Source organism: Labrus mixtus, chromosome 3 (assembly GCF_963584025.1).
Source record: "Labrus mixtus chromosome 3, fLabMix1.1, whole genome shotgun sequence".
Classification (NCBI taxonomy): Eukaryota; Metazoa; Chordata; class Actinopteri; order Labriformes; family Labridae; genus Labrus; species Labrus mixtus.
The window spans coordinates 28,562,786-28,571,086 of record NC_083614.1 but is presented as its reverse complement, the minus strand read 5'-3'; positions in this window follow the sequence as shown (position 1 = coordinate 28,571,086).

Here is an 8,301-nt window from a genome sequence, read left to right as displayed (position 1 = left end):
GGGGGGAGGGTTTCAAAATTTAGCTTCTTCTGTACTTACATGGATTATCTGTACTGTATGCCAAAATGGTCTCACTCACGTTTCTATGAAATCAACCTGTTGATAAATATCTCTATATATTGATATATTAAATTTATAAAAACTGTCCAACCTTTAGAGTTGATTCCTTTATTCCTTTTTTCCCCCTTGTGTTAACTCTGTTGCTACCTTCATGTGTTATTTTCGCCAAGTAAAGATGGATCTTAAACTTCATCTTCAATTTAACCTGTATCCTTCCAAAAGAGGAAATGTGTCTCCCAGTCAGTCAGGTAATAAGATATTGAGACATGCGCTCAATTACTCAGTTACAAAACATGCTAAATATATATGTAAACACACATAGACCTATAGAAGTCAAATGACATCTTGTCGATTAAACTAAACCTTAGATTAAAATCTTCATAAATCACAAGTAGAGAATAAGAACCTACTCAAAAGGAGAACTGAAGCCCCTGATACCAAGTCAACGAAAGACTTCAAACTATTTAATTTAGAGATTTGGAGTAGAGATTGCAGATTTTGACTCCCTGCTGTGCCATTTGTCAAATCTTTTGGCTGTATTAACTTCATGCAAAGCCTACAAAAGAAACAAAAGAATCACAGAATGCAACATCTTCAGTATGAAAATACAAGATATTCCACACCAAACTTAATCAGGAATGTAAAAACACACACAGATAGGTCAGTCAAGTTAGCAATCATGTATAGCTTAGCTGCATCATCTAGGTTATGTAGCGTAATTAATTTGATGTTAAATCCTAATTATTCCTCGGGGCATCATCCTTAAAAATAAGGAAATTAATATTACTTGTAGTAATTAATTAATCAATCAATTTCATATCAGAAGAGTAAGTTCCTGAGATGTTTAAACCAGAAAACACACAGACAAAGTTCTGAATTTTATGTGTAAAATGTATTATAGAAATGGTAAAACAATAAGGTATAAAGATGAAACAGATAAAGAATATGATTCTTATGATCGGGATAATGCAATTATAACGTACTGTATACGACTTTATAATATGATATCTTGAATTCTAGTTCTTAATTGGTATGGTTAAATGTACATGTTTAGCAACGATATTAGACGCAGTACTGTTTTGAATGACTAAATCAGCAAATGATCAAAGGAGAAAAAGTTGATGAACTAATTTTGGGATTAAATTTGGATTTAAAGGGGCTCTGAATAGACACGACCAATCTGATCGCTCAACACCCGCTGTGATACCAAACGCTCTTTCTGTGAGATGCGTTCGGATGAACTACGTCGATGGTCCCGTTTCAGTCTCCGACAAGTGGTTCTTTTCAGGGTTACCAGAGAGGTCAACGGGCCAGATCAACTGCCGCAGCAGCTGGGTCAGAGCATGAAGCTATAGGATGAAGAAGGCAAGGCTGTTCAGCCGTCGTGGTCGCGACGTCTCAGCAGCTCCAAGTGGATTGAACCGGAAAAATATTAAAGAGTCTTTTGATGCGTCGATTTCCAATTTAAATTAACCTGACGGCCATCTCGATGAATCTAAATTAAGAACTCGTCGTTCAAAATTGATGAGCGAAGACTTTGGAAAAGAAGGAGTTAAAAAGGCCTCGCTTTAGCCAGAAAGAATTGTTTCAAAATGCGTGCGGGAAGTTAGAAAATAAATGTTCAGCATGAATTGTTCCTACGGCACGATAGTTTAAAAGTTGTCTTTAAGAAGTTAAGAAAAAAAAAACTGAAGTGAGTTGAAGTGAGCTGAACTCTTATCAGCTCCTCCGAGAGAGGGGGAGCGAAAGGGTTACTCCCACGCCAACCGGTGGACATTGCTTTAATTAAACCGAGTTTACTCAATAAGATTAAGAATAAGAATCTAAACATATATACGTCACCATACATTCATTTCGATATTACTTCTATCAGATTCACGTTAATGTAGGTCACATCATATATTTAGACAAACATTTCTATCACATTGAGCTTGAGATGAAAATCACACCATCTGGAAACATCATCAGTTAATCCCAGCCTGTATGTTAACAAAACAATGTTATACTTAAACTGTCTTAATAAGACATATTAATAATGTATGAAAATAAATTGGTGTCTTTAAATAACACCTTCTGTTACAAAGTATGATTATGGGCGCGGTCACACTGGCCATCCGTACCGTGCTGCACGATTGGCCAACCGCTGCGCCATTCCCGCGCTGGCCGGCACGGCCCGCGGTCACACTACACAGGACTATCCGTACCTAAGCACGATTACCTCTTGTACATAACGTCTTAATACAACACATGCACGCTTTATGTTATTATGAAGCGTGCTCAGTTTACAAACAGGCGGACGAGAGAGAGAGAGAGAGAGAGAGAGAAGAAGACGCGCAGTCGAGTCCGCGTCTGCACATCAGAGAAAAACACAGAACATGACAGCTACTTTTCTGACTTTACAGCTTATTTTAAGCCATTTTAATCAGACACAGCAATAAATAAATTAATTGTTCTCCGATGTGCGGGCGTCCGCGCGGACTCACGCACGGACTCGGCCGCGCGGACGCCCAACACAGAGCATGACAGCTACTTTGTGTCTTATATTGAGTCATGTTAGTCAGATACAGCCATGAAACTCTGGATTTCTCCATAATGAAGGCTGTCAGCGTTGTTTACCCGCGTGCTTGTGCTTGTGCATGAAGTGTACCGTCCCGAAGCACACCTCTCCCAAGTGTGCCAAAGCCAAGGAAGTGTACCGTGCCTGAGCACGATACGGAGCGGTCACACTGGTCAAACGAACTGGACTTTAGCGTTGAAGCATGCTTGGGCACGGTACGGATGGCCAGTGTGACCGTGCCCTATAACACCTCTTAATATATCATTATGAAGCTTACGTATTCATGGAAACTCTAACACTAGATGGCAATATCGCTCCACGTCAAATTCCTAATAAGGAATTAAACATTGACTTGAGGTCGAAAGTTTGTTGAGGCCAGTGATAATGTCTCACTATCAAATTGTCCAGACCTTGATAAGACTACTTCCTGGTGAGTTAATGATACTCTCAGGCAGGGTGTTTCAGGTGACCCTGTTGCAGTCCACAGCTCTGGAGGTCAGATTGCTGATAGCGGGGTGTTCTGGTTCCTGCTAAAAATTGTATTCAAGGTGTTTTCCCAAAGCTTGTCTGAGAGAGACTACCTTTGTTCTTGGTAGAAAGTAAACAAGATGTAAATCAAGATGTTAATCAACAGTCCGAGTCCTGTAGGCAAGATTGTAAACAGGGCTGCAAATATCAGCTACAGTTATCTAGTGTTAGCTTGCTGCTAATATTAGCTTTGTGGGATGTTAGCTCTGAGATTGGCATTTGCTGAATTATATTCAATCAATAATTATATACAAGTGAGTGGAAAAATTAGAATAATATTTTTTGAAAGGTGAGTTTGTTCTTTCTAGTGTTAGATTGGATTTGCTCATTTGTTCATTTACAGTAGATCAGCTGTACTTTGACTCATACAGTTATTATTGCATGCTTGAATGTTTCAGTGCCTCTACCTTTTTTCACTTGAATTGAAATATATTATCATATATTGAAGAGGCTTGATTTGGACTTGTTGCATGCCCTCAAAGACTTGAGATTTAGCTTGGACTTGTGACCAAAGACTTGACTTGGACTTGCAAAAAAATCATTATCGGTTCATTGAATATAATGTTTTGACATATTTGGAAACCAATGTAAACAGTTTGCAGCTTTGTTGCATGGCCAAGCTCCCAAGCTCACCCACACAGTGTGTTTGTGACTTATACGGTCTTGTTTATTTCTGTTAAATTCAGACAAATTTTCCAACAGGGTTTCACAATCTGGAGAGCACATAACACCATCTTTCCTAAGACCCTTGAAAAGTAAAAAACACCATCATGCATCATGGGAGGTTACAAGATAGACTGGTGAGTGTTATCAGTAGGAAACAGAAAGTAAGTGGAATAATTGGAGTTTAAATTTAATAAAATTAAGCATAGTCATTAGCTGACGTAACCAGGTTAAAACTGAGCCTATTTCAGGCAAGTTACCCTGAAATGTTTTTCAAAATCTTCTCTAAGTTCCATGCTTTATTTAAGCAGATGAACAATTCTTAATGGTTAGTTTACCAGCGAGTGTCAGCCAAAGGAATTAGATGTTAAACTGTGGCGATGATGACATATTTCCTTGTTTTTAAGTGCTACAATTCAAGTTATTTATTCTGCTCATAGCAAGGCTAATTCCATCAAAACAATTGCACCTGTTTCAGTTGATATAATCAGAAATTGATATATTGATTTGTGTATTTTGGGCATAAGTGTGGGAGTAGAATGTCTGTCAATAACAGAGTGTAAACCCAAATTTCCCCTCTGGGATTATGACAGTATATTTAACTTTAATCTGGAGATGTGAGTTGTCAATCGTGTCACAGGGATGATCTATAAATGGCACCTTTTTTTATTTCCTTTTCATAATCAGCAATACTATAAAAGAAGAATAAACAGAATTGCGGCGTGAAGACAAAACAGGCTGACAGTAAAAAGAAAGAGTCAAAAAGTCCCTGGAGGGTTGAGAGGAGTGACAGGTCACTGGGGTTTTGATGGATGAGCTTGCTGGGAGAGCTGGCAGAGGATATGGACGCTCTTTGGCCTGACCATTGTTCCAGGGTGTCTGCTGCTCTTCATTGAAGATTCAACCCTGCCAGATCCTTACACTTTCATCTTCCCGAGCATCCCAGGAGTGAAAGGAGCTGGTTTCACTGCAGATTTGTGGTAAGTGAAGGATTCATGATGGATCAGAGGGTTATAGTGAAATGGTAGGTCACTGTCTTTATTTCTGATTATCCCTTTATCTAAACTTGTTTTCTGTCTTTACTTTGTACATCAATACAGATATCAAGGTGGGTATTTTTTGGTATCCACTGCATATATAATAATGGAATTTTTGAAAATACTTTTGGTTCATGTGTCTTTTCTATTTATGTTGAAACCACCAAGAAAAACTGTTATTAAGGCATTACATACGGAGGATTCACGTGGATACAAATTTCCCCTTTTGTGTCAGCCCGAATGAATTTCAGACTTTTTATTTTACTTTAATCAAGGTACTGTATAGCATGTACCTCAAAAGCCACAGAAAATAAGGGGACTACGTTCATAAAGCAGTGGTGTGGTGGTAGTGGGCTTTGGTCAAATAAAACTAGCACTTTTATCACGGAGACATGATGTGGTGCCCCGTGTGAGGCCAAAGGTGACAGTTGATTTTTCTTTTTCCAAAGATGTTGTCTGTTTGTTTTTTTCTTTGAACAAACAGGACAGCTGTACAACAGTAAACTACCTTTTTTACATACAAATTGATAAAGTCTGTTTCATATAAGAAATGAAGACCCCTTTCTAGTGATGGGTTGAAAGACAGAGATAGATTTATGATAATACATAGATGTGACTTATACCTTTAAAGTTACAATCAGCAAGGTGGGGAGGTAATCTTTTTTTTTTTTTTAAATGTAGTCCATAAATGGTTTCCATTGCTAACGACTGTGGCTCAGTGTTAGTCAGCCATTACTCAACTGTTAGGTTGGCGGTTTCCATTCCCTGCTCCTGTAGTCTTTGTTATGTCTTTAGGCAAGGCACTGAACACCAAATTTCTCTTCATGTTATAGCCAGTAGTGTTTGAATGGGTATTTTGGGGATTAGTTGATAATGATAGGTACTTAACATAGCGTCCTCTGCCATCAGTGTTTGAATGTGACATGTAGTGTAAAACTGCTTTGAGTGGTCAGAGGACTACAAAAGCACAAAGTATAGTCCTTTTACCATTAAATATAAACGTACAGTGGATGCTTTTGTCAGGTTTAGGTCCCCAAACTACTTGATTATGCTGCTGACAAAAAGTTGTTATTTCTTACTGTTAAGAAACATTATGATGTCAATTTCCAAGTCTGACCTATACCCAACCAATTGATTCATCGAATATAAAATGAATACGTTTTTAGATCACTCTCAGTGTGAATAAAGTTGGAAAAACTCTCACACATTCACTATGTTCCTTTTCCTGTGCTAAATGGAGCTCATGTCGAACTCCATTAGTTAACATTCAGAGTTAGTGAGGCGTCCAGGTGGCTGAGTGCAGAAACTCTTCTCTCTCCACCTGCCGCTTAAAAATGAATAAAATATTTTTGGAGCCCAGTATGACAACTCCACTTATGAAAATTATTTTGGAATTGTACCCAGCTGACCTCAGTGGGCTCACCTTCTCATGAGAGAACAGTTGTGTAAAATTGAGGCATAATTGTAGGTGAAATTTTCAATTACACATAAAAGATTATAAAAATGTGCACAAGGGTTAAACCATAGACTGTATTGAAAGATGGATGGCACAACTTTTTCCTGAAAGTGAAGCCAAAATATTCTGACATCCTGCTATTGACTTGCTGCAGTATAGGTTATAAGCCCCGCCTCCTCCATGTTAAAAGATTGGGAATAGGTCAAACTATGAAATCAAAATACACATCAAATAATTATATAGACATTTTTTCTATAACATGGATTTTGTCTTCAGTGTTAGTCCTTATCATGAGGATTTATGTTCAATGTTTATGTTTATGTTGGTTATTTTTCGAAAAAGTTTACTTTAAATATTGATGCTAAAAAGAGCGGATGTCATAATTGACAAATATGTCTCGTGTGGTGCTGTGTGCACCGAATAAGCGGAGGAGAAGAATAGTGAAATAGGATAGCACATTAACACAAGACTTCCCGTAAACATGAGTGTCTGCTTCAAACCGACACAAGAATCTGCTATGTGGTATTGTTGTCTTTTTGCCGTTTTATCAGTACGTTAAATATCTGTTTTTATTAGTGGATGTTGCAGGTCTTGGCTCCAAATGTCAACAGAGCAATATGTCAGTGCCCATCGGTGGGTTAAATTGTCTTCATTTTTTTGTATTTGCATAAGAAGAGGAGGTTTAATCACATCATCCATTGGTATCAAAATGTGTCAATTAGCTAAACACACAATTATTTTAATCTAATTTACAATGCTTATACTTAATGCTTATACTTAAGCATACTTAAAACTCAGAAGTATTAAGCACGTAGCTGACATTTGAAAACACAAGGTTTAAATCTGCATTTTTTTCTGTATAGACAAACAATTTCACATGAATAAATACTAATGGTATCAGGGCATGTTTTGACGCATGACTTTAAGTTTCATTCTCTGCTGACCCTGCAAGCTGGAGGTCCCCACTACACATTTTTTTTTTATTGCTTATCAAAGATTAGAATTCTGCAGCAGACTAAAACCAAAACACGCAGCCAATCTGCTTTGCTCATTCATCTACGAAATGTTAATCTGCCATAATGTTTTCGAGGCACAGCACTTTCTGTTAACCATGGTGACATAAGGCAGAGTCTGTGCTTGTATTGGCTGTAGGACTTCCTTTTAATGCTTTACTGATGGGACACAGGTTTATTGTGCTACTGTCTGTAAAAAAAGAATTCTCACAATGAACAACTGAAGCGTTTCACAAGCATTGCAATAAAATGTGATAGTTAAAAGCAAATTAACGCTCAGTCTCCCTCCACATTTGTCCCTAGTTGCATTGACTCTTTCCCCACAATCCTCTCTTTCTCTTCTCTGTCTCTCTGTCACTCTTGGTCCATTTCATTTTACATCAATCATCACTTCTGCCTCTCCCTTTGTAGCAATTTCCCACTGTGGCACTTTTTGTTGCAGAGATATGGACTTTTTGACTGTGTGAAAAGAGCCAGGCCAGTTAATTTTTTCACATCTGGCCTCATGGAATTAATGCATTAACGTGTCTTTTTGTTTAAAAATGCAGTAAAGACAGAGCAATCCAGCTGTCTCTCTATCTCTCACTGTGTCTCCCTCCTCCCTCTGCCACATGGATGACAGCTCCTCTTATCTCCTGGATAATAAATTGCACAGATTAGACGAGTGGCCAAACAAATGAGCAGGAATATGGCTCACTGTATGTATGTTTATTGGTGCGTATTTGATATTTGTGTGTGTTTGTTTCTGTTTAGCCGTGTGTGCATCTATTAATGGTTGTCTATCTATATTTGTATATCTGTCTCTGTCTGTGCTTCTCTTTGTCTGCACTGACAGATTTCTGTCCAGCTGTGTAGGGCCATTTGTGTCTGCATGTATGTCCTGTCTGTGTAGTTGCATGCCAACATGTGTGTTTGAATCTGCACGTGTGTGTGTGTGTGTGTGTGTGTGGGTGGGGGGAGGGGGATGCTTGTGTGCGTATGTGAGGT